Consider the following 24,405-nt stretch of genomic DNA (forward strand, 5'->3'; position numbering starts at 1 on the left):
TCCAAGAGTACCTAATATGGACAAACTTGTGGTTATTGGGTTACAATCCAAAGCCGAATGCCAACAATGTAGCATTGTACAACTTGGGAAACAGGAACTCTCACACACCTACTACATAAAAATAAACAACAGCCTCTTAAGAAAAGACAATGTCATTACATACTTAAGCATCTTTATGAAATCTGATGTCATTAGTAAAGCTTTATACTTTGCCCAGCTGATTACTGAGGACATCTCTGTCAGTGAAAATAGATCAACATTCCCATCTACATATCCCTAATTAGACTTATTCTAAAATAAAGTGCACTTTTTATGTACTTCTCTAAATACATAACCCCTCACCAAATAAAATTCTGGTATAAGCTCCATGTTTTACCCAGACTCCAATGGTATGATGTATGTATGGCCTACAAAGGTGTAACTATTTTTACTTGAACCAGTAATAACACAAATGCAAGATTAATGGACCTAAAATCTATATTGCAACATAAATATGACTTGCTAGCATGAAAGATAGCTCTCACAAATAATTTTCCACCTATGAATCAATTTCATTCTTTCTGTAAGCAAAGTATGTCCCTCCGTGTCTTCAAGTCTGGCTTGGATGAATGGATAGAAAACAAGCAATTTACCTGAAAGCTAGCCCTATTCTCAATAGGACTGCACAAGGTAGGTTTTACAGGGTCTGTTTTTACATTGTTAGCCTATAAACCTGTGAATCTATTAACTGCATGCCTTCTTCAGTGACAAATTCTTAAAGTAAAACTGTGATGTTCTCATCCTTCTTAAATTTGTGTAACTACAGAAATACTATCTGTAACAGTAATAGTGGTAAACTTCATCTTATCTTCATTCTTCCATTTCTAGATTTGCCAAGTAGCACATGATTGGTAGTAGTAAATCTGAGCAGGAGTGGAGGAATCGTAGGCTGGCCCTTAATGGTAGTTACCTTTCAGGGATTGGTTGTGAAGGGCAAGGAAGGGCCTTTCCGCGGGTTAAATCATACAGAATGTTTAGAGACCTCAGACATAAAGTACAGTGAGTTATGGGAGAAAAATGAAGCCGGACTCATGTATACCCCTCCCTCAACCTTACACTTCTAAAATGTGGAAAAACTACCACTCAGAACATGGAACAAAGAAGCTTGAAGAATAGTTATAGAATATTTCTTCATGCTTTAAAAGGGTTCTTTTGATGAAATAATACACTTCAGTATTATTTGCTATGGATATTTGTTAAAAAATCTTAATGAATGAGTGCCAAACCCTTTCAAGTCTAGGGCATTGTGGAACATGGAATTTTTACTATACAAAATGAGGAATGTTCCTTAAAATTTATGCATAAGTAGAGAAGTATGGGAACATGCATTATTTAAGATAACATGACTGGATATTGAGAGGGTGACAGGAGAGGCTTGGAGAAAGAGTTGACCAATGGAATGAAAACACCTAATTCAGTAATGTAGATTAGTGCAGGGTGTCATAATACAGTAAGGCAATCTATAGGTACATCACTGAGGAAATCAAGTCCAGAGGAAAAGCAAGGCCATCCTCATACTTCTGACAGAATGCTTGTTTTCCCTTGTGCAGGGCTAGCAACTTGTATTTGGGGATATTTGTAAAAATAGGATGTTTTTGGTCACTTAGGAGAATCTATGAACATGCCAAGATATTTATGCATTTATTTAATTATGAGTACATTTAGTTTTCCAGTAATTGAAGAGAACAAGCATGTATTTTTTAAACTTTAGTCATAACGGGCACCAAAGGCAATGTGCATAAATAATCAAATGCAAACGGTGTATAAGATAAAACAAGTACAAACAGTACACAATAAATGGGGAAACACATCTGACACAAGAAGCAAATACAAGAGACAAACTAAAGTAAACATAGCTCCAATAAATACCTTTTTTGTTTATCAGCAAATGATGAATATTATTCTGTAGCAACGTATGCTCAACTAGAACATTCTGGTCCCCTGCTGGACTCCAAAAACATCTTTTTCAACATAGCTTTCAGAATCAAATGACGATAACTGAAAATTAATACTTTGCTGCAATGAAAAAAACATGTTTTATGCAAGAAATGTATCTAATGAAGTGTGAAGTTATTTGCTGTGAATAACTGCACACTTCTGTGCTGTACATTATCCAAGACTAGAGTATTATTATGTAATTGGTGATCACCACTGCAAGTCTATTTTCTTAAATACTGTTGCTGTAATTGCTTGCTTGAATTATTCATGAAACTATCATAGTTTCAGAGTTAGAGGAGGAGGAAAACAGAAACACCAGAGCAGGACAAACACCATTACTTAAAATCACTTCCTTTTTCGATATTTCCTAGTGCCGTATTTCATGCATTACAACAAAATTAAGACAGTTTATTTCAATAAACGTGGCTTGCATCAGTTGTAGGAAAACTGGGGGGGGGGGTTCAGGTTGTTTTATTGCTCCCGGGGAAGTAGAAGTTCTCTAGCACACATGCTTGGCAATGAGACCCCTCCCCATATTTATGCATGCACTGAAAAGTACTCTAAAACTGAAACAAAAGGTGACAGGGCAGGCTGAGAATCATATAACAACCAGACTGTGAATGCTTTAGTAAAATAATTGTAATTACTTTGGAGGCACTTTTTTTAATCATGGTTTCACAGTATTTTAGATTGGGGGAACTTTGAGAAGACGATCCTCAAAGTCTTATTTGATTTGTTGTTTAAACTGTGAGCCACATCATAAAACATGTAGTCCTTCTTCATCTTCATCCTGGACCCTGAAAATGTCTCTGTACAAGTGATTGGATGATTACCCAGTAATGCAGTCCAGCATGCCAGTCTCACCCTGGTTCTTAGTCTGGTTTTGACTGTATCTTTAAGAAAGTGGAAGCTGAGTGGTTATCAGTCATCATGGAACAAAAGAACTGCAGCAACTATAATGTTCAAAATCAGTGCACCACAAAATGTACAGTTATATGTCCAGAAGACCCTACCATTTTGGCATAGTTGTGCATCTCAAAAGGAAAATATGGTCTTACCATTAAGTGCCCCTACTCCTCGTACTGCATACCTTTCCTTGTTTATCACTGAATGCCCTTCATAATGGTGACAATCAGAGTGCCCCCTCTTCTGACCAACATGCTGTAACTAGATGTGCAAACTAGGAACCTACTTGTGGAACTATGGGAAAAGAATATTTGAGGTGATGGCAGCTGGTTACAGGGAGCAGTGACAGTAGGATGACATTTCAAAAGTGGAAGGGCAAAAAATGCTATGTTTTATATATATGTGTTTGTATATATATATATATATATATATATATATATATATATATATATATATGGATTCCTATTACAAGAACAAAAGTTCACTACTTCAAACTTGTAATAGGAAGCCTCACTTCTGCGAAAGTTCACTTTAACGAAAGTGAACTTTTGCATAAGTGCACTTCACCGAAAACACCACAGCACAGTGGAGGACATAAAAAACAAGCTATGTCCTCCACTATGGTGCAGTAGTCACAGACCTTAGTGTTAGGGCACAGGTTAGGGTAAGGGGATAGTTAGTAAAGCTATCCCCTTACCCTAACCCATGTCCTAACCCTTAGGTTCATGACTATCGCACCATAGTGGAGGACATTGCTATGTCCTTCACTGTGCTGCAGTCATCACAGAACATAGGGTTAGGGCACAGGTCATAGTAAGAGATAGTCCTACGGGCTATCCCCTTACTATGACCCATGCTCTAACCCTAAGGTCCATGAGTGCCGCACGGAAGTTCAGTACAACACCCGTTCGTTGTACTGAACTTCGCGTAAGTGCACTTTCAATTAAGTGCACTTTCACTGCAGTGAGCATTCCATGCACTATTTCGACTTAGTGAAAATTCGATCTAGTGTATAGAACCCATATATATATATATATATATATATATATATATATATATATATATATATATATAAAGAGAGAGAGAGACAAAAACATACTAAATTATTTATGTATATGTATGTAGAGTGAGAAAAAGAGGCAAACATCTTAACTTGTTTCTGTATCTTTATAGCTGTGGTTACTTTGGACAAAACTTCCAAATGCCGACATCTGGCTGACACATTTTGGTCAACAATGCAGATGATCAACTAGTGTGTGACATTAACAGTCTCCAAGATTTGGGAATATGCCTCTTCCCGCGGATTGTGTGATCTTGGAGTTGGTTTATATAATTAGCAGGTGGGCTTGCCTCAAGCAAAATATATATTTTTTTCATTTTCATTTGCATGCAGAGAGAATTGTCCTTCTGCATGCCTAGTGGATCTTTTGTGGTCGACATTATTGACATCAATGTTTAGGTGTGTCAATAAACGTAAGTGCACCCATATATATATATATATATAGAGAGAGAGAGTGAGAGGTGTGTGTGTGTGTGTGTGTGTGTGTGTGTGTGTGTGTGTGTGTGTGTGTGTGTGTGTGTGTGTACACATATAGATACATAATATGGGTGTATGTCATTTCATTGAAACTCAAATGATCAAACCCATTTCATGTCATTTCATTGAAACTCAAATGATCAAACCCATTTCACTGAAATCTCATTTCATAGAAAAGTGCATAAAAAGTATGTGATAGTGTCATTTCTCATAGGAGTCATCAGGGAAGTGAGTCTAACAGAGTATGTGTAGATTGTGATAGCCAGTATCATGTTGTACTTCTAGATCTGTAGATGTCAGTGTTTGCACTCCAGTAGTGATTCACTTTGTGGGGTATTTTTCTTTTCTCTGCTGTTGTGCAACCATGGAGTTTGCATATATACATAAGGGAGTGAGCAGGGAGGGCTGCCCCCCTGCAAAATCATTCTTTTAGGATATATTTATCGCAGAGTGGGTTTTTCTATGAAATGAGTTTTTGATAAAAATGAGTTTCCAAGTTTCCAGTCTAATGGGTTGGACCATTTGGGATTCAATGAAAAGACATAGACTCTGTGTCTGTGTGTATGTGTGTGTATATATATATATATATATATATATATATATATATATATATATATATATATATATATGTGTGTGTGTGTGTGTGTGTGTGTGTGTGTATATATATATATATATATATATATATATATATATATATATATATATATATATATATATATATATATATATATATATATATATATATATATAGCCCACTGCTATTCATGCTGGTGATGAACTCCATTAGCAAACATATTGTAGGGGGATAGAGCAATAAAGGAACCAATGAAATTTGTGCAAAAGTCATATAATTTCCCATCCATTGCTCCTTGTAACAGATGATCTTTTAAATAATACTGAATTTTAGCATATGCAACATTTATTTAATTCTTGGATGATACACTGTATCTTACCTCATCATTCAAGATCTCAAACATCTTTGCTTCATATTATTAAAAAAGGATTATTAAAAAGCATTGGGGTATTTTGAAAATACAGGACGAAATTAAAAACTTGATACCGGATGTACTGCAGTTTATTAGAAGGAGGGACTTGAATTTAAATGAAAGATTTGAAAAAGGTAGAACGAATTACAATAAAGGAAAAAATAAGAAGGGTACTTATAAGTGTGGGATGTGCAGTGTAAGTACATTATAGATAAAGATGAAGTGATGTTAACAGCAAGGAATTACAGGGTAAGAAGTAATGGACATTATACATGTAACACTGTAGGGGTAGTTTATTTAGTAGTGTGTGAATCATGTTATAGTTTTTACGGTGGAAAGACGGAGAGGAATCTTAGAAGGAGAATGTACGAACATGCATATGACATTGTTAAGGAAAAAGAAACTAGTGCACTTTCCAAACATTCACAAACATGCTCTAACTACAAGTTTAAGGTTATGGTTATAGAGCAAGTTGTATCTGATGCCAGGGGGGTAGTTGGGAAGCCATACTTGAATATAGAGAATTATTCTGGCAGATTAAACTGGAAGCTGGAAAGCCCCCCAGGTTGAATGATTGTGTAAGCATTAACAGTGTTCTAAACTTGAGATCAGAAGAATTATAAATGTATTATTTATAATGTATAGAAATTAATTTTTAACATTGTGCTATAAGAAAACATTAAATATTGTAGAAGATACAGTTCATTATGAAAACATAAGCTACGTACATGTATATTTCATTTGCATCTTTATATGTTTTTATATGCATTCAAGTTGTGTTTCCTGTTGACATATGGAAATCACTGCATGTCTTTTTAAAATTGTGTTCAGGGTTAATTGATACAAATTTCATTGGTTCCTTTGAATTTGGTAGTCATTTATATATAGGGGATTTTGAATATGGTGAATTTGTTCTGAAGAAGCCTGACAGTTTGTTGGGTGAAAGCACTTAACCTTGGATTATTTTTGTGTACTGTGTGGACATTTTACTGCAACTGTGAGTTTTGGTGTATATTCTGGCTGTTTAAGCTACTCAATATGGTCATAGTCTTTGCTGAGTCGAACGGACTGCACAGTATATTAAACATTCAGCTTTTGAACCTGTGGAGTCTATCTTTTTACTGGTTGTTTATTTGGTGAATTTTTACCTTGCAAACATTTTTACACCTTCTACCCTTTTTGCTTATATATACAAATCCCAAGATCACTGCACCTTGTAGTAGTGGGATTATACCAAAGTACTGCAGTATCAGAGTTAAAATACATACTCCCCTCTTTCACATCTGCGCTTCTGAGTATCACAGTTATGGTGTATAATGTTATCTTACCAAAAGGCAAATAAACAAACAAAGGGGTATGGTGATGGGGGTGAGATACCTCAGGAGCTGGGATGGTTACCTCTGTTATGCCATTTGGCCGAAACCAGATCCCAGCATATTCAGCATTTACAATAGACGTTACCAAAGGAAGACTGTATGCTGTGAAAAGGTTTGTTAACGACTCCGGTAAATCTGGGGCCCATGTGTCATCTAACCCGATATGGATAATCCTATACAGAGTAAATGAAGTTCACTTTAAAAAAGTATGGTGTTATTACAGAGGTTAGTACATGGAGCACTACAGTCACTTCTGTGAAATTCTGTTCTGGTTCCAGTGTTGTTGATGCTGTCTGATCTTATTTCTTAATTGCCATTGTAGTAGACACCCCCACACACTTCTGCTGCCTTCTTGTTAATGCCTTGCCAGTTCACATAACGTTTTCCTTACTGTAGATTTTCTTTTTCAGCAAACTACCTCAGAAAAGGCTTGAAAACATATTGAACACATTCCATGTGTTGCTTATGTCCCTAGGAGCACCTACATTACTATTTCCTCAAGATGGCCTTCCAGTCTTGCCTGTGTTAACAGAACTCATAAGAGTCAGGTAAACTTTTTTTTTTTCTTAGAGGTGGTGCTACAAACCTAGAATCATGTTATCATTCTTCCACTGCCCTTAGTTCCTACCCCCCCCCCCAAAAGCACGTTAACTTTAGGCCAATTTCTGATATAACTATGCTAGTCAAAATATTTAAAAAAAAATATTATGTTCAGATTCTAGAATTAGTTACAGTCTGAGTGTTTTCATTGTCAACATGTAAAGTGTCATACAAATATATTTAGGTGCTTGTGTTTGATTGCTCAGTTGGTTGGATGCTGCTTTGTTACAAGTGCTGTAATAGAATCTGTAAGGTTGCATTTGTGAGAAGAAGAGAGATTTTTTTTAAATATTTCTTTTTTCTCTGACTTTGTATGACCCCATTGTTAATATGTATAGAGCGTGTGTTGGGGGAGGGCGGAGACACACAGCCACTAGAAAAATGATGGTTTGGCATTATTTTGTAATTTTGCGACTATTGATTGTTACAATGAGGGAGTCAAAGTACTTCATTATAGAGCCTTTTTCATGACCACAAACTCTACGCAGTCAGGGGCCACAGAATGGGACTGTTTTCATCATCGCTAAGTGTGTGTTTGGCATGGTTGACAGTAAGTTGCTGCTGCTTCAGTTAGAGAAGGTTGAGTCTGGAAAAAATCCTCTCAGACTGGTCCTTTCTGGGGAAATAGAACTGTGCAGGTAAACTTCAGCAACACTTATTTTAGGTCAGGAAGAGTACATTCAGATATACACCAAAGTTTGGTTTTGAGTCCCCTTCTAGTTTCCCTTTATGTTAACGAGCCACTTTCTGATCTAACCTGCTGCAGCCTAATGCTTTATGCTAATAAGTTCATTATTCTGAAACTGAGAAGTTTTTTTTTCTTGCTCTCCAAAAAGCCCTTCAAAACAATTTTTCATGTTTTTGGAACTGATGTACCAATAAACACATAACAGTTAATAACAAAAAAAAAAAAATCAAAGTATGCTGTTTGGGATACCCACACATTTTCCAGCTTGTACAAGTACTTTGTGTTTATGCTCTCTCCTTTGTCCATAATTTATATATGTATTTCATCTAATGGACCCCTGCTGAATGTGCAACTATAGCAACTGCAAATCCCACAGCAATGAAAAGTAAAGTGCATTTGTTAATAAATGATGGCAAATCTTAAAACTTGCTATAGTCTTTGTTACTGTGACTGTCTCTTACCTTTTTTTTGTTAACTAGCCAGGATTTGTTCTTAATATAGTATGTCTTTTGTCTCTCTCATTTCTTCCTGTGCTGATCCTTTTTTTTTTTTTATACCTTCCAGTTCATTTGCATTCTACCCTCAGCTTTCCTTATGTACTTAGTTTCTACACGTAGCTGAACCACAGATTTGCTCTATCATCATCACACATGTTGTTTTGAGATACTGAACTACTTCAGTTATCTAGTTTCTTCCTGAGGTGGTAGAGCCACAAGTATTTCCTTAAACCCCTGAGTTTTAACTCCAGTTAAACTGCAGGACTTCAGCCTAGTCCTTGTTGATCTTAGAGCAAATAAGCTTTCTCTGGTGGAAACGCAATGACAAAAGCTGAAGAACATTGACAGTAGATGCTATTCATAATGAATGCCAGCAACAGTCTCTTCATTGATTCAATTGACATCAAGATCAGATGGAAGGTGTACGTGTGGAAGTTTGTGAATGAATTAAGCCAAAAAGAAGTTGTAGTGCTTCTTGCGCAGCATATGACAGACGAGGAAGGAGATACAACCCTAAAAGATGTACCAAGTAACTAAGGGAGATGAAGTTAGGGAAAGCTGCAGGCCCTGGTGAAGTCAAAACTGATATGATCAAGAAGTCAGGGGTGCATTAAGAAACAAATGGCTCCTGAGGGTGCTCATCTCAGCATGGAGAGAGAAGCCCACCCTGGATGACTGGAGAATAAGCATTCTATTGCATCTGTGTAAGAACAAAGATAATATTCACAACTGCATGCATTGTAGATGTATAAAATTCTTCTCACAGTGCATCAAAGTGCTGGGGAAGGTGACTGGTAAATATTCATTGTAGAAAGTCACATGCAAGATGAGCAATTTGGAGCCATACCAAGTTGAAATACAACTGACCCAGCGTTTGTTGTGAGACTTTTTCCTTTTATTTTGAAGCTCAAAACCAAGTGGGCTGATATTTTGGTTTGTGGATTAGTAAATAAGCAAGTGTTTTTACATATGCCTTGCTTCCAGTGTCTATAATTTAAGGGTGTGCAGTTCACTTGGTCAAATAGTCAGTTCACTGAAAGATTAAGCTACTTTGGAAGTAGATCAAAGCCAATCTTTATTGAGAGCTGAAGGTGTCAAAATAGATCAAAACCAATCTTTATTGAGAGCTAAAGGCGTCAAAGTAGATCAAAATCAATCTGTGTTGAGTGCTGAAGGTGTCAAAAGGAGAGTAATTGCTTATGGTTGTGGTAAGTGGGGAACTGGGTTTTAGTGGGAAAAACTTTAGTATACATCAAAGGTTTCAGCTTTAGGAGTGGGAGTTTGTACAAGTGTTTGTTGGTTAAGGTTACTATTTTTTTTTTTAATTTCTTCAAGTCTTTTTGGTTTCTAATACCAATGACGGGAATGGACCCCATTCCTAAGTCAAAGTATGATTAAAGTTCATAAAATTAGCATTGTTTCACTCTCTGATGTCAGCCAAAAGTGCTCTTTGCAGAACCCGCAATGTGCACAGTAATGACTCCTTCTGCAATTCGTATGGGATTACATGAACTGGTAACATATCTAAATATGACTGTAAATTCTTTTTTTATAAGACCCATTGCTCCTACTACTATTGGAATTGTCTGGGTATCTTTCTTCCACATGGCTCTCATTTCTGCCTGCAGATCCTGGTATTTTATGACTTTCAGTCTCTCTGTACGCAAGACACTGTAGTCACTGGCTGTGGCAATTTCAATGATCAATGCTTCTTTTGTCTTCTTTTCTTGGACCACTATTTCCAGTTTTCGAGCATCTATCTTTTGAATTGTTGGTAATGGGTGATCCCATGTGATATAAACTTCATCATTTTCTATGATTCTTTGTGGCTTATGTTTCCAGTGTTTTTTAGCCACTTCGATACCATAATGTTTGCACAATCTCAAGTGCAACAGTCTCGCCACATTATTATGCCTTTCAGTATACAGTCCCTCTGCCATTAGTGCATTGCAATCAGCAACAAGGTGTGTGACTGTTTCCAATTTGGTTTTACAAAACCTACATTTGTCTGTTTCTCCCACATGTTCAATGAACTTTGTAAACCAGCATGTACATAGCCCACTGTCTTGGGCTGCCAATATTAACCTTTCATTTCTTAGTTTGAATTGCCTCTCCTTAAGCATTCCTGTGTTCTTTCTTGATCAACATGAGGCTCTTCCAGAAGTTTTCTATACTTGCAACTATATTTTTGTTTTTTCCACATTTCTTGCCTTCTCATCTGGTCCTTCACCTTATATTATTTCTTTTGTTTTTTGGCACATTCAGTTGCTATCTGGTTTTTATCCACTTCTGTTTTGATTTCCATTCCTGCTTGATGTCGATATGCTTCTGCTAGATTATGCAGAAACGTCATCTTAGATTTATTCTCCTCATGTTTCAAAACTTTCACTACATTTGGATCTTTTGAGTTAAGTAGATATGTGTGGAGTCCCACAATTGCAGATCTATACATGCAATCAGTTTCAAGGAGGTCCATCCCTCCTTCAGAACAGGGAATATGTAATCTTGGTATACACTGATGTTTATAAATCATTTGGTGAGCATGAATCATCCTTCTTGTTTTAATATCCAATCTATTCTACACTTTTTGGGGCCAGTCAGTCACTCCAAAACTGTAAGTTAGGACAGGAAGATCAAATTGATTTATAGCTTGGATCTTGTTCCTAATAGTCAATGCTCTTCTCAAGATTAAGTCTTTGAAAGTATTCCTTACTGAGTTATATTTGTATTTGTTTATGTTTTATTGCTGATCCTTCATAATTTCCAAAGTATTTATATACTCCCTCTTGCTCAAGTTCTTTTATATCACAGTCTTGTCCCAAACTGATGTTTTCCTGCTACTGCAGTTTTCCTTTTTTAAAGGTTGCTTTTGCACATTTATCAAGACCAAATGACATTCCAATATCATCTGAAAAAGTTTTGACAACCTGCAGCTGTGCTTTCAGTTCCTCATCTGATGAGCTGTGCAGTTTTAAATCAGTGACAGAAAAGATGGAAGTCATTAGACTTTGTTGTTTTCTATGAGCCAAATTCTAGCCATGGCCTAAGCTGTTAAGTAAACAGCTTAATGGATTAATGGCAAGGCAGAATAGCAACAGTGACAGAGAATCACCCTGGAATATCCCCCTTTGAATTTTTATCCCTGCGATAAAATCTGTCCTTTATCATGGATTAATTGCAAAGTGGTCTGCCGTTGTTTCATGGTTACTGTAATGTAGTCAATCAGTGTAAGATGTAGCTTATACATTTTTAAGCACTCTTTTTATCCATGAATGTAGGATACTATCAAATGCTTTTTTGTAGTCAGTCTATGCCATACTTAAATTCTTCCCCTTTTTACAGTTCTCCACTATAACTTTAACAACAAATGATCCTTTATTCCATATGACTTTCTTTTATTGCCCTTTTGTTTTACTGCCATTATTGAGTTTTCTTCTAAATTACTATAAACTCTGTCGGCGTCAATTCCCGTGTATAGTTTATATGTCATTGGAAGACAAGTTATTGGTCTATATGTTTTGGGTAGCTTGCAGGTTCACTCTTAAGTAAGAACATTCTTTTTCCTGTGGTTAACCAGTGTCTATTCGGGGTGTGTATATAAATAGTTCTTACTCATAGCTAAATCCTCGTGCAAAGAAGTTAATACTTTAAGCCAAAAATTAGGCACTGCATCTGGGCCTGGGGTTTTCCAATTAGAGGCTTTTCTTAACTTTGTTTCAATCTCTCTGGCTGTTACTTCATCCTGTTTCATATCCTGTACCTTTAACCCTCTTATTCTTTCTTTTACTTCTATCCATTTAGCATCTGTGTTATGTTTCAAAGGATCTTAATAGATACTTCTCCAAAATGTATCTATTTCTTTTTTTGGCGGTCTTTCGATTCCTTTTACCTTATTTCCCAATTCTCTGTAAATTTTTTTGGGCTCATCAATAAATTGCTTATTTTGTACTTTTCCTTTATATTTATCTTCGTGTCTTCTAAGTCTTTCTGCCTGTGTTGAAATTTTTAGTTTATTTGCGATAGTACATGATAGATCCTGGTCTGTTCTAATACTGCACATTGCTTTTATCACATCTATCTTTCTTAGTATTTTTGTTGATCTGTTCCCTCTTCTATAATCTTTTAACAGTAACACTTCTTGTCTTAGCTGTTTTATAGTTTTCTCTATTCGATAAAGGAAAGTAAGGTTACTGTAAGGATTTATGTGTGCTGGTGTATGTAATGTGAGTCTGACTATCTTATGAACTTAAGTGTTATGGAAAGGGTTTGTATATGTTGCATCCTGTAGAGGTTGCGACTGTTACTATGTAGGTAAGACTGTCCGAGCTTTAAGACAAAGGATCTATCAACACAGCTATGATATTAACAAACATAGGGAGACTGACACCTTATTTAAGCATATTAAATTATATCCCACACACTGTTTCAAGTTTTTTATATTAGAGCAGGTCGACTTGGGTACAAGGGTTGGACCTGTCGATGATTTTCTTGAATTTTTAGAACTCAAGTGGCAAATAAGGTTAAATGTATGGGTGCCACCTGGGCTCAATGATAAAATTTCTATTAGTTCTATGTTAAAACTAAAAGCTATTTTTTAATGTAATGTTTTTAACATGTGCTCTATTTTTGGGGGAATCGATGGATCAATAATTCAGTTGTATTACTTTAGTGGGGTGGTACTTTTTAGCATGGAATGATATCTTTTTCCAAAAGGAAATGACATACCTTTTTAGCAGGAAATAACATTTTTAGCAGGAAATGACATCTTTCTTGTTTGACTAATTGTTGAGTAGGGCAGGCTATTTAAATCAGCATTTTATGTGTGTCGTAGTTCTGAAGAAGTCAATTTTATGTACTTTTGACGAAAGCGCTAAACTCTTATCGCAATTGGATTTTTATTTCTGGTGCAGTGCTCTTGGTTATTTACTCCATTCAGTTTTTTATGATCCATTATAAGTATGTTTTCAACCTGCTAGCATTGATCTGTCATGTTTTGCAGATTGTGCACATTGGTATTTCAACATGCACTGATATATATGTTTCTAAATCTCACTCTCTCTCTCTCTCTCTATATATATATATATATGTGTGTGTGTGTGTGTGTGTGTGTGTGTGTGTGTGTATACAGAGAGAAAGTGTGGGGGGAGGGGAAGGCACGCATGCAGTCACTATACCCAGCTTCAAATCATCATTATGTCATCCATAAAGAGCAGCTGCAGGGGTACAGTCCTGAAAATGTAAATGTAATAATTTTAGGCCACTGAAATGTGGACTTGATACGAGAAGTTAGCAACATCTTCATCATTCAGTACAACCTAAACTAGTTGGTTATTTCACCAACACATCCAAACTACCTAACAGGTAAACACACCCTTCTTTGCCTATTTATTGCTAACATTCCCCACAGGATACATAATCTAAAATGCTTAACCAAAAAGTAAAAAAAGTTCACACAGACAAAGCAGTTAGTAAAAACTACAAGAAAAACCTAACCAAGCTAGAATGTTCACTGTGTGATACCTTAAACTTCCTGGAATAGAGACCCATGTGATATCTGCATATGACCCTTTAAGGATATCAAGTGTTTTTGCTATATGGCTTCTGAATGTCCATGACTTTTTTCTTTTGGCTTTTTAAGCCTTTATGGACAGATTCAGGCCAACAAAGCCAAATGCCACTAGCTGTGGACATGAATGTTTTGGCCTTCTTATGACCTCATCAGCACAACATAAGCAGAGTGTTTGGATAGATTCTTCTTGTAGTATAATCTAAAATGCTTTTCAAATGCATTGCTGATCACTGTCCCATTGAAGCCCTATTTTTCAAAACTACTGCAGCAGCCCCCACAGCAGTACAGACCTGATCCATCTCAGAATCGAAAGAAGACCTTGTCCTAGCTGACCTATCCAACATGAATTGGTCCCTCCCACAAATGCCATACATCTCTTTAACTCCACAACCCAAATGATCCTTGACAAACATTTCAAACTAACAAATGAGTTAAGGGTAACATATGCCCGTGGTTAACGCCAGTCACCAGAACTCTAAAAAAAATCAAGTGATAAAGTACTGAGTCTCTGAAAAGTGACCAATAATCCTGAACATTGCAACAATTTATTAACTTCCAGAAATAAAACGAAATTTAAAATAAAAATAGCTAAAGCTCATTACGTATGCTTTAAACTCTCTTTCGTGAAATGTAACCAAAGCACTTATGAAAGGTTGTAAAATACACTTTTAAGTCTGAAAATCCTAAAGCAAAGCACTCACACAATATAAAGGACACAGATGAGCAGATGGAATTCAGCAGTATTATCAGCATTCTCACATCCCACAGTAGCCGCATAATGAAACAAACCCTCACACTCATACCTTATAACTCACCCACGAATGTTCATAGGTGGGTACTAGGCTATCTGCCCAAAGGCATTTATAAGCCTAGCCAGAATGTGTTGGCTTTCGCCACCCCATTAGATTAGTTCCCTGTGTCTCTGCCCAGAAGAGCCACTGAAGTGATCCCCGAGGTAAACTTTCTGTTTCCCATCCACTTGTCAAGGTTTCTTATGAAGAGTGTTAGTGAGGAGCTCTGCCTAATGTAGACTGGGATCTTGTTCAAAGCATGAGAAGTCTCTGTGACAGGAATCTATCCCTCCAGCATGTCCTATTTATTGTTGTGGTGAGGTTTAGATCCCTAGAGCATGTGGCTCGAAGGGATAAGGTTTTCTTTAGGTGGAGCATGTCCATCAATTCTGGGTTGGACATGGCCTTGTATGACAGGCAGAGATCACCTTTGAGTAGGCGGTATGCAACCGAGTACAACTGGAGTTTCTTCAGTTGAGCTGCGTAGGGCATCTGTTTGAGGCCATTGATCCTCTTGGTGAGGTACTTCTGTGGTCTTTCCAGCTGTTGCAGGTGTCTTTAAGGTACATCCCAAATGGGGTGTTGTACTCAAAGATGGGTCTGATGAGTGATGAGTAGAGGGGCACAATGACCTCTTTTGATCTGGATACGAACCCTTTTTTGATTAGGTGGGCCATGTAGAAGGATTTTCTAACCACTTTGACAATGTGATTATCAAAGGTGAGATTACTATCTACTTGGGTCCCAAGATCCCTTATTATGTCTTCCGTATTTAGGGGACAACCACCTATGTGGTAGTTTGTGGATACTTTGTTTTTTCCAAAGGGGATGACTATGTACTTTTTGGCGTTTAGCTTGAGGCCATGATTTTGACACCAGGTATCCATCTCAGTAAGACCCTTTTGGAGGATGTCTGTGTCAGCCGGAAAGTCAATTATAGCCCCTAGTTTGCAGTCGTCTGCAAACTTGGTCAGCCATAGTCCTCCTGTGCTTGCCTGTACCTCTGAGAAGTATATGCCAAACAGGAGGGATCTTGGGACTGAACCCTGGGGAACATCACTTGTAACCCGTTTAGAGACAGACCTAGCTCCCGCAACTCTCACCATGTGAGTTCTGTCCGTGAGCCAGTTGGCAGCCCATCTTGTGATGTAGGGGTTTATGTTCAGGCTGGTGAGCTTGTCTATAATATCAGAATGGGGAATGGTGTTGAAGGCCTTAGCAAAGTCTAGGTAGGCTGTGTGTACCACCTTTCCCTCGCGAATAGCCTTGGTAACTGTCTCAAAGAAGTCCACCAGGTTTAGAAGGCATGATCTGCCCTTAACAAAGCCAAACTGGGTAGGGTCCAGAGTTTGGAGGTTCCCAATGTCTCTGTTAATGAATTCCATGATGATGAGCTCCATAGCCTTGCAGACCAAGTTAGTCAGGCTTATAGGGCAATAGTTCCTGGGGTCTGTTGTGGCTCCACCTTTGTGGAGTGGAATAACCATTGCTGTGCACCACTGTATGGGTATGTAGCTCGTGGAGAGGCTGAGCTTGAACAGTGTGCTTAGGTGAGGAGTTAGTTTGTCTTTGAGCTCATGTAGGATGCAGCCTGGGACACCATCCGGTCCCATTGCTGCTGTGTTTTTGGCTTTGGAGAGGGTTGTTTTAACCTGATTGTCTGTGATTTCAGGGACTCTACATTCTTCTGGTATGGTTATGGGCCCTTTTGGGGGTGAGAGGGGGGTGAAGTTTGTGCTGAACCTGTCTGCCAGGATGTTGGCAATATCGGTCGGTTCAGTGTATTTTGTGCCATTCTGCACTAACTCTGAGCAGATCTGAGCATTGCCACTTAGATTCTTGACATAGCTAAAGAATACCTTGTGGTTATCTTTGGAGTCCTTGGCAATTTTTCTTTCAAAGCTCGCCTTGGATGATTTTATGAGGGATTGTAGTTTCTTGCAGATACTGATCAGGGATGTCTTCCCTTCTTGGGATTTTACTCTTTTCTGTACTAGTTTCCTCCTTCTAATGTATAGCTTGTTTATGGCAGGAGTCCACCAGACTGGTTTCCTTTTCTTGGAGGAGTGAGTCTTGGTTTTGCTTGGGATGGCACAATCCATGCATTCTTGTAGCTGCCCGTAGAATGCATTAGTAAAGGATTTTGCAGCTTGGACAGTGTTATCCTTCAGCATGGGGGCTTTGAAACTTTCCACCTCTGTCTTAAGTAATGTGAAGTTTGCTTTTGAAAAGTTTTTCATGGTGGCTTTCTTGTCCGGGGGTGGGGGTGGAATATAGATATCCAAAGTGATTTGTTTATGGTCAGATCTAACCAGTGAGGTTTTGACCTCTGGTGTGGAACACTGGTCGCCCATGTTTGTGATGACCAGGTCCAGTATGTTGTCACCTCTGGTGGGAGTGTTGACCAGTTGAACCAGTGCATTTAAGTTTATAAATTCTAGGAAGAGTTGGGCAAGGGAGTTACTACTTGAGTAGTTCTCCCAGTTAATGTTTGGGTAATTGAAATCACCCAATATTAGGGTGTTTGGTAGGACCTTTATGTTTCCCAGTGTTTCCAGAAATGCGGTATGGGGATCCTGGGACATGGTGGGTGATCTGTAGCAAGCTACAATTTGAATTGCAGTTTTCCCCATTGCAAGTGGATGATCTCTGAAGCATAGTGCTGTGCCACTAACCTGGAGGTGTGGGTATCCTTGATGAATATGGATATGCCCCCACCTTTTGTATTTCTGTTTGGGTTCTGTGGCCAAAATGTATGGTATGAGTTGTAGCCTGTTAGTGCTGGGGTGCTCTCTGGACCCTTAAACCAGGTTTCTGTTACTGCACATACATCGATTTTCTCCATACTGAAGAGTGCCTTAAGTGCATGCATTTTGAGGTTTAGACTTCTGGCATTGAGTAGCATTACCCTCAGTTTTTTTGTTACTTGTGCTATTTACGGCAGTGGGTTTGTCTTTTGAGCCTTGCCTAAAAAAGGCACTATGGGGGTGGCAAGAGCCTTGGCAAGTATTCGAAAGCCTAAGGGTGACAAGTACAAGCCATCTCTACTGAAGCAGCATGGTTTGTCGAGCATGTCATCCCAGGCAGACAGATACTGGATCCCCTTTGAATGACACCAGAAACTTAGCCAATTGTTGAAGTCGAGATTTTTTTTCTTTATACCGTGGTATCATTCTTGGTGAGGGCAGGATGCTACTCAGGGTCAAGGTCATACAGGCCTGGGTTATGTGATCAGAGAGCTCTTCCATGTCTCTTTTCATGTAGTCCAGGGAGGTACGGCTCAGGTCATTTACACCAACATGGACAATGACAGAGTCATATTTGTACTTGTTCTGGAGTGACCTGAGTGCTTGTGTTATGTGGCGGATCCTGGCACCCGACAGGTAGCTAACAGTAACCTTCTCCTTATTCAGCCTAGTGAGTGGGACATCAGTGTGCCTGACTATAGAGTCACCTATTACTAGTATGTTGGGTATGTTATTTTGCCTTAAGGGCTGTGATTGCATGGTACACTGGTTTTGTGAAGTATGTGTTTCATGATTTGTGTTGGGGGTTGGAGGTTGCTTGGATGTTTGCTTTGGAGGTCTCTGTTGGTTTTGCAGATTTTTATTTAGAGCCTCCGAGCATGTTTCCATGTATTTATGTGTGTTTTTTGCCAGTGCTGGTTTAATGGGTCTATATAAGACTGGTGGTGTGATGCAAGTATTTCCCTTCTCCTCTTGACTGTCTGATCCAGTCTTGGGTTGAGAGAGCTTAGCCTCTAGTTTGGCTGTATAACTGCATCTCTCGCATGTATTAGTGTTTGGTGGTAGGAGGAGGGGGTTGACTGTGTACATGGAGGCAGTTGTAACATTGCCTCAAAATGCCCAGATTCACCAGTTGGGCTGGAGAGTACACCTGAAACTGCCCTTTGGACATGCCTGTATAGGTACAGTGAACTGTTTTACTGGATGGCTGGTAAGGTCAAATAGAGAGCCTTGTCCTTCTGTACAGTACAGGAGAGTCTAGTGCTAGGGTTTATAAGTGCTTGCTATAAGTTTTGAGCAAGTGCCGGGCTGAGAAATGAATGGCTTGAGTGCTTAAGTTGAAAGTTTGTCTAGTTCCAAGGGAAAACTTGAAGAGGAGACTTTGTGGAGCCGGGAATAGTTTTACCCTAGCTAGCTGGTGCTGCCCGGCATGCAAAACCGGGCAAATATGGTATTTATAGCAGGGAAATGAAATAGAGAAATTAGCCCAAAATGGCCAATAAACTACTAATTTCTGGGCTGAAACCACTCTTCCAGGGACAGATAGGCTGTTCAAAGCTCCCCTCTCTCACAGGTGAACAGAGAAACTTCCTTCTATCCAAGTAAGGTATGGGCAAACACAGAGATTTGTAACACAGCCCTGAATTCAGCACTAACATGAAAACTGGACTATACTATCTTAGAAAGGTGGGAAACAAGTATATATCTATTTTTTTCAGAAAATAAAGCAGATACACTCAAAAAACACTTTAAAAGCACAGAAAAGGATACTTATTGTTGTATATCGCAGATCAGAGTTGTAGTCAATGCCCTCAGTAATAAAGTGGGAAGAAACACAAATACAGTAAAAGCAGATGAATAAAGTGCCAATTTTATATATATATATATATATATATATATATATATATATATATATATATATATATATATAAAACAATAGAAAATGAACAAACTGATTTAAAGAAGTTACCCAATTAACCAGAAAGAAGCTCAAAACTGAGTCCTGTTCCAGCAGTCTTCAATCAGACAAGTTCTAACTGCACACACCTGCTTACTAGGGTGCAGGGGAACCTTCTCCAAAAAAAGATGGCCTGGATCAGATCTCAAGTTATACAAACAAAACTAGATTCAGCAGGCCTGAATCTGGTCTATGCTACAGCAACAAGGCGCACCAATTTCAGAAAGAAACAGTTCAAATAAACAGTCACAATAAGCCTGTGACCAGAAATTCCTAGCTCAGAAGGGCAGAATCCAGCCTCTCCTCCCACAAGAGTGCAGACCACAAACCTTCTTAATGTAGAATAACTGGCCTGAAGCCTAAGTGCTTAAGCCAGAACTAATACACTTATAGAATAGCAGACACTGGGCCTTCAATTAGCAATTCCCAGCTAGAAGGATGTAAGCTACCTGTCCTGCCACAACAGTGCAGACCACAAACCTTCTTAATGTAAAACAGCCTGTATGAAGCCCAAGTGCTTAAATCAAAAGACTTAGAATAACAGTTAAAATTTAATCAGGCTATGACCAAGCAGTAATAACTGCAGCAGAATAAATAAAATTGAGTACTTTTAAGAAAAGCAAAATAAAGTAGGAAGAAACACAAATAGAGTAAAAGCAAATTAATAAAGTGCAAAACAATTTTTTTGTCTTTTTTTGAGTGCAGGAAGAGAGGAAGGAAGAACCTAAGTGGGTTGGCCTTCTCAAATCTACTCTCTGTATTAAGTAGAGTGAACACTAGACTCAGAATATGATCTAATTGTACTCAGTTAAGTGAGCAAATGAGATGGACCCAGGAGGAGTGTTCTAATACAGACTTACAGGAGGGGCGGGCAATTCCAGAGCCACCAACATTAATACCAACACAGGAACAGGGAGGCAGGGTGGGAAACTGAGTGCAGAGAGAGACACACACAGCACACTGTTCAGAAACACACAATTAGGAAACAGAAAACAATGAAAATACAGTACTTTTAAAACTGCAAGTTTGTACTTAACAAAATACTAAAATTCACTACTGCAAGTTTCACTTAGCTTCAGCTTGTAATGCAGATGTTTGTAGCCAAGCAAGTCTCTCAGGAGTTGAGCATAAAATGATTTCTCAAACTTTGTGGCTAGCACTTAAAGTACAGAGGAATCCCTCTAGGCAATTAAATATCAGATAACAAAGATGTGATATCAACACCCCTTCTGTAGCAAATTAACTGCAGAGACACACACACAGCGCACTGTTCAGAGACACACACACAGCGCACTGTTCAGAAACACGCAATTAGGAAACAGAAAAAAAAATGAAAATACAGTACTTTTAAAACTGCAAGTTTGTACTTAAAAGACTAAAATTCACTACTGCAAGTTTCACTTAGCTTCAGCTTGTAATGCAGATGTTTGTAGCCAAGCAAGTCTCAGGATTTGAGCATAAAATGATTTCTCAAACTTTGTGGCTACCACTTAAAGTACAGAGGAATTCCTTTAGGCTATTAAATATCAGATAACAAAGAAGTGATACCAACACCCCCTCTATAGCAAATTAACTGCAGAGAGATATACAAAGCACACTGTTCAGAAACACACAATTAGTAAACAGTAAAAAAATGAAAATACAGTACTTTTAAAACTGCAAGTTTGTATTTAACAAAAGACTAAAATTCACTACTGCAAGTTTCACTTAGCTTCAGCTTGTAATGCAGATGTTTGTAGCCAAGCAAGTCTCTCAGGAGCTGAGCATAAAATGGTTCACACCATCATTCCCACCTCCCATAACCATCACAGTTTGCTGCCATCTCCAGCTCCCGCCTACTTTAGAGAAATCACGCAAATGAAGTTAGGCAAAAACCTCAAAAACTATACAGGAAAGCCAACCCTCATACAGGATTCTTGAGATTGTGTTTTACCCATATCCAAACAACTAGTACATATCAGCAACCTTTAACTTTCTATTGGCATTATTACACTCACTTCGATCACATATAATTCCCATCCCTAAAACATCATCAACCTTTCCACCACTTGACTTACATTCTATTTCCATGCTCCATCTTATCACAAAAATTGTTTGAGACGCTGCTTACCAAGCAGGTATTTGGGCATCTCAGCAAATGTGGATTGTTATCAAACTCCTCACATGGTTTTAAAAGGGAGAACAGCACTCTACTGGGTGTATACACAGTAACTGATATAATTCTCACTGGAAAAAGGACAACTGTCAGGAGCAAATTTTTAGAGTTAAGGAGGGCTTTTAAGAGTGTGAACTTTCAACTTCTCCTTAACGAGCTGCTGTTATTCGGCTTTATCCCTAATGTCATATCATAGTTCTCCAACTACCTGATCAACAGAATCTTCAAAGTCCAATCAGGTAATGTCACTTCAGAAGGTTCCTTTACAGCAGGTGTTCCCAAAGGGTAAGTCTTTATACCCATTCTTTTCTCTGTGTTTGTAAATGATGTAAACTGAGCCAGAATATTTTCCAGTATCACTCTTTATACTGGCAAAATTGTTCTGTACAGAACATCACCATCTACTTTCACGATGCAGAAAGCCTTAAAAATTACTTTACTACCTTACGTCAGTGGCTAATTAATCTAATAATAATAAATTACTCACAAATTGACATTTGGTATATGACAAAGAAATCTCCTCCTTTATACCCCTCCCCCAAAAACAACAAAACAAACAAAAACAAAACAGCAACTCCGCTAGTTAAAATGAATTAATGCAAATTCTTAGGGCTTACTCTGGATCTTACACTCAACGTCTACTCCCATACAGAAAGCATAGTACAAAAAGGTAATCGCCTAACTTAAAGCAGCCTATTCTATTTCCGTCCTCCTTACCCCTAAGACGAGAAGAACACTGGCTCAGAACCTATTTATTCCAAGACTAGTGTGTGCGCTTCCCACACTTACTCTCCACTCATCCCATAAGACCGATTTAGCCCACTTTGAATGCTGCTTGTAGATTCATTAACCTCTCTCCAAGGCAAGAACACCGTCTTATCATACAACAAAATGCCAACTGCTTGCCCATTCCAGTCAAATCAACTCGCCTCCTGGCTATACTATCGTACAAGGCTCTACATAATCACTACTGCCCCTACTTCAGCTGTCAATGACAAATCAAGTATTCTCCTTACTACCTCCATTGTGAAGAGAATAATCCTCAACCCTTAACCATCCACATTTCAGATTAATGCTTGGTGGAAAATGTTTCAACAAAATTGTACCATCAAGCTGTAATTATATGTTCTGAAAAATATCCAACAAGTAACAAATTAAAAGTCCTTTAGAAAAAAAATATTAACTGCTTAAAAGAGACATACAAATGCTCCTGCAACACTGAAAGGATTAAAGATGAATGATGACCTGGCAAAATACACCTTTCCCATTCACCCTGTGAGGACCCTGCTGCAAATAATGAATCCTTCATTGCCACATTCTACAAACATGATAATAACTGCATAGAAACATCTGCCCCTCTCTAAAATGAATGCTACACGAAGTCTGAAAATAAACCCTTCTGGTGGAACCCTAATGTAAGCAGGCTCTAGAATAAAAGGAAAAATCTCATTGTACATAAAAACAAGCTTAATTTTGCAGATACCAAAATGGTCTTGTTAAGGCTAACATAGAACTTCTGACCCTGATTAAAGTAAACAAAACTAGATGCTAGATCAAAATAGCAGCACATGCAAAAGACAGTCATAAAGCCTTTTTAACTTTGATATAAACCTCAGAAATAATGTTTAAAACTGCAGTGTAATAACAGTAAACAATATCACATACTCTAAGCCTAAAGACATAACCAGGCTTCTAACAGATAAATTTAGGTCTAACTTCACCCCCTCCCGTTCACTCTTGCCCAAACCTCTTATTAGCCTCCACACCTCCTCTTCTGATTTTCTAGGAACAAGTCCTAATTGCACTGTCCAAGGCCAAGAACACTGCTTCTCTGGGAGCAAATAACACACCAAGATTCCTGTTGATCCGCCTGAAGCATGATCTGTCAACCCACCAACAGAGGCTTTTCAATATTAGCCTTTGAACAGGGTTTGTACTAAATGATTGGAGAATTGCAACAGTCACTCCCCTTCACAAAGGTAGGGCATCAACCAATCTGGGCAACTGTAGACCAAAGTCTGACCAGTCTCATCTGTAATGCTATGGAAAGGATCATTATGCAATTAATAAAGACATATGAAAACTACAAAACACTGAGCAGAGGGAGTTTGGTTTTGTCAAAAGCAAATCCTGTCTACTTATCATGGCTGACTTCTTTCAGAAGGTCACTGATGCAGTGGATGAGGGAAACTGTCTGAACTGCATATCTGGGCCTCACGAAGGTATTCAATACCAACCCCCATTCAGACATAGTTAAACTCATCCAGCTAAATGTAATTCTCTCTGTACTTTGTTAGATAGCAAACTGTCTCACAAATCGAACCTAAGAAATTAGGGTGGGTCAATCTACCTCAACCAATAGACCTGTCACTATTGAAGTACTTCAGATTTTGGTCATAGTGCCACTCCTTTTTGGCATCTGTTTCTCAGATGTTAAGGCAAATGTCTTGGGCTTATGGTTCATAGGTTCATAGGTTCATAGGTTGGTACTAGGCTATCAACCCTAGGGCCTATACAAGCCTAGCCATAACAATTCCCTGGCTATTTCTTCCCACATTATTTACTTTCCTGGACCCCTGTCTAGCAGGGCGACTGACATGATCCCTGGGGTGAATTTCC

This window comes from Protopterus annectens, chromosome 4.part0 (genome assembly GCF_019279795.1).
Source record: "Protopterus annectens isolate FY-2018-M chromosome 4.part0, PAN1.0, whole genome shotgun sequence".
NCBI classification, from domain to species: Eukaryota; Metazoa; Chordata; order Ceratodontiformes; family Protopteridae; genus Protopterus; species Protopterus annectens.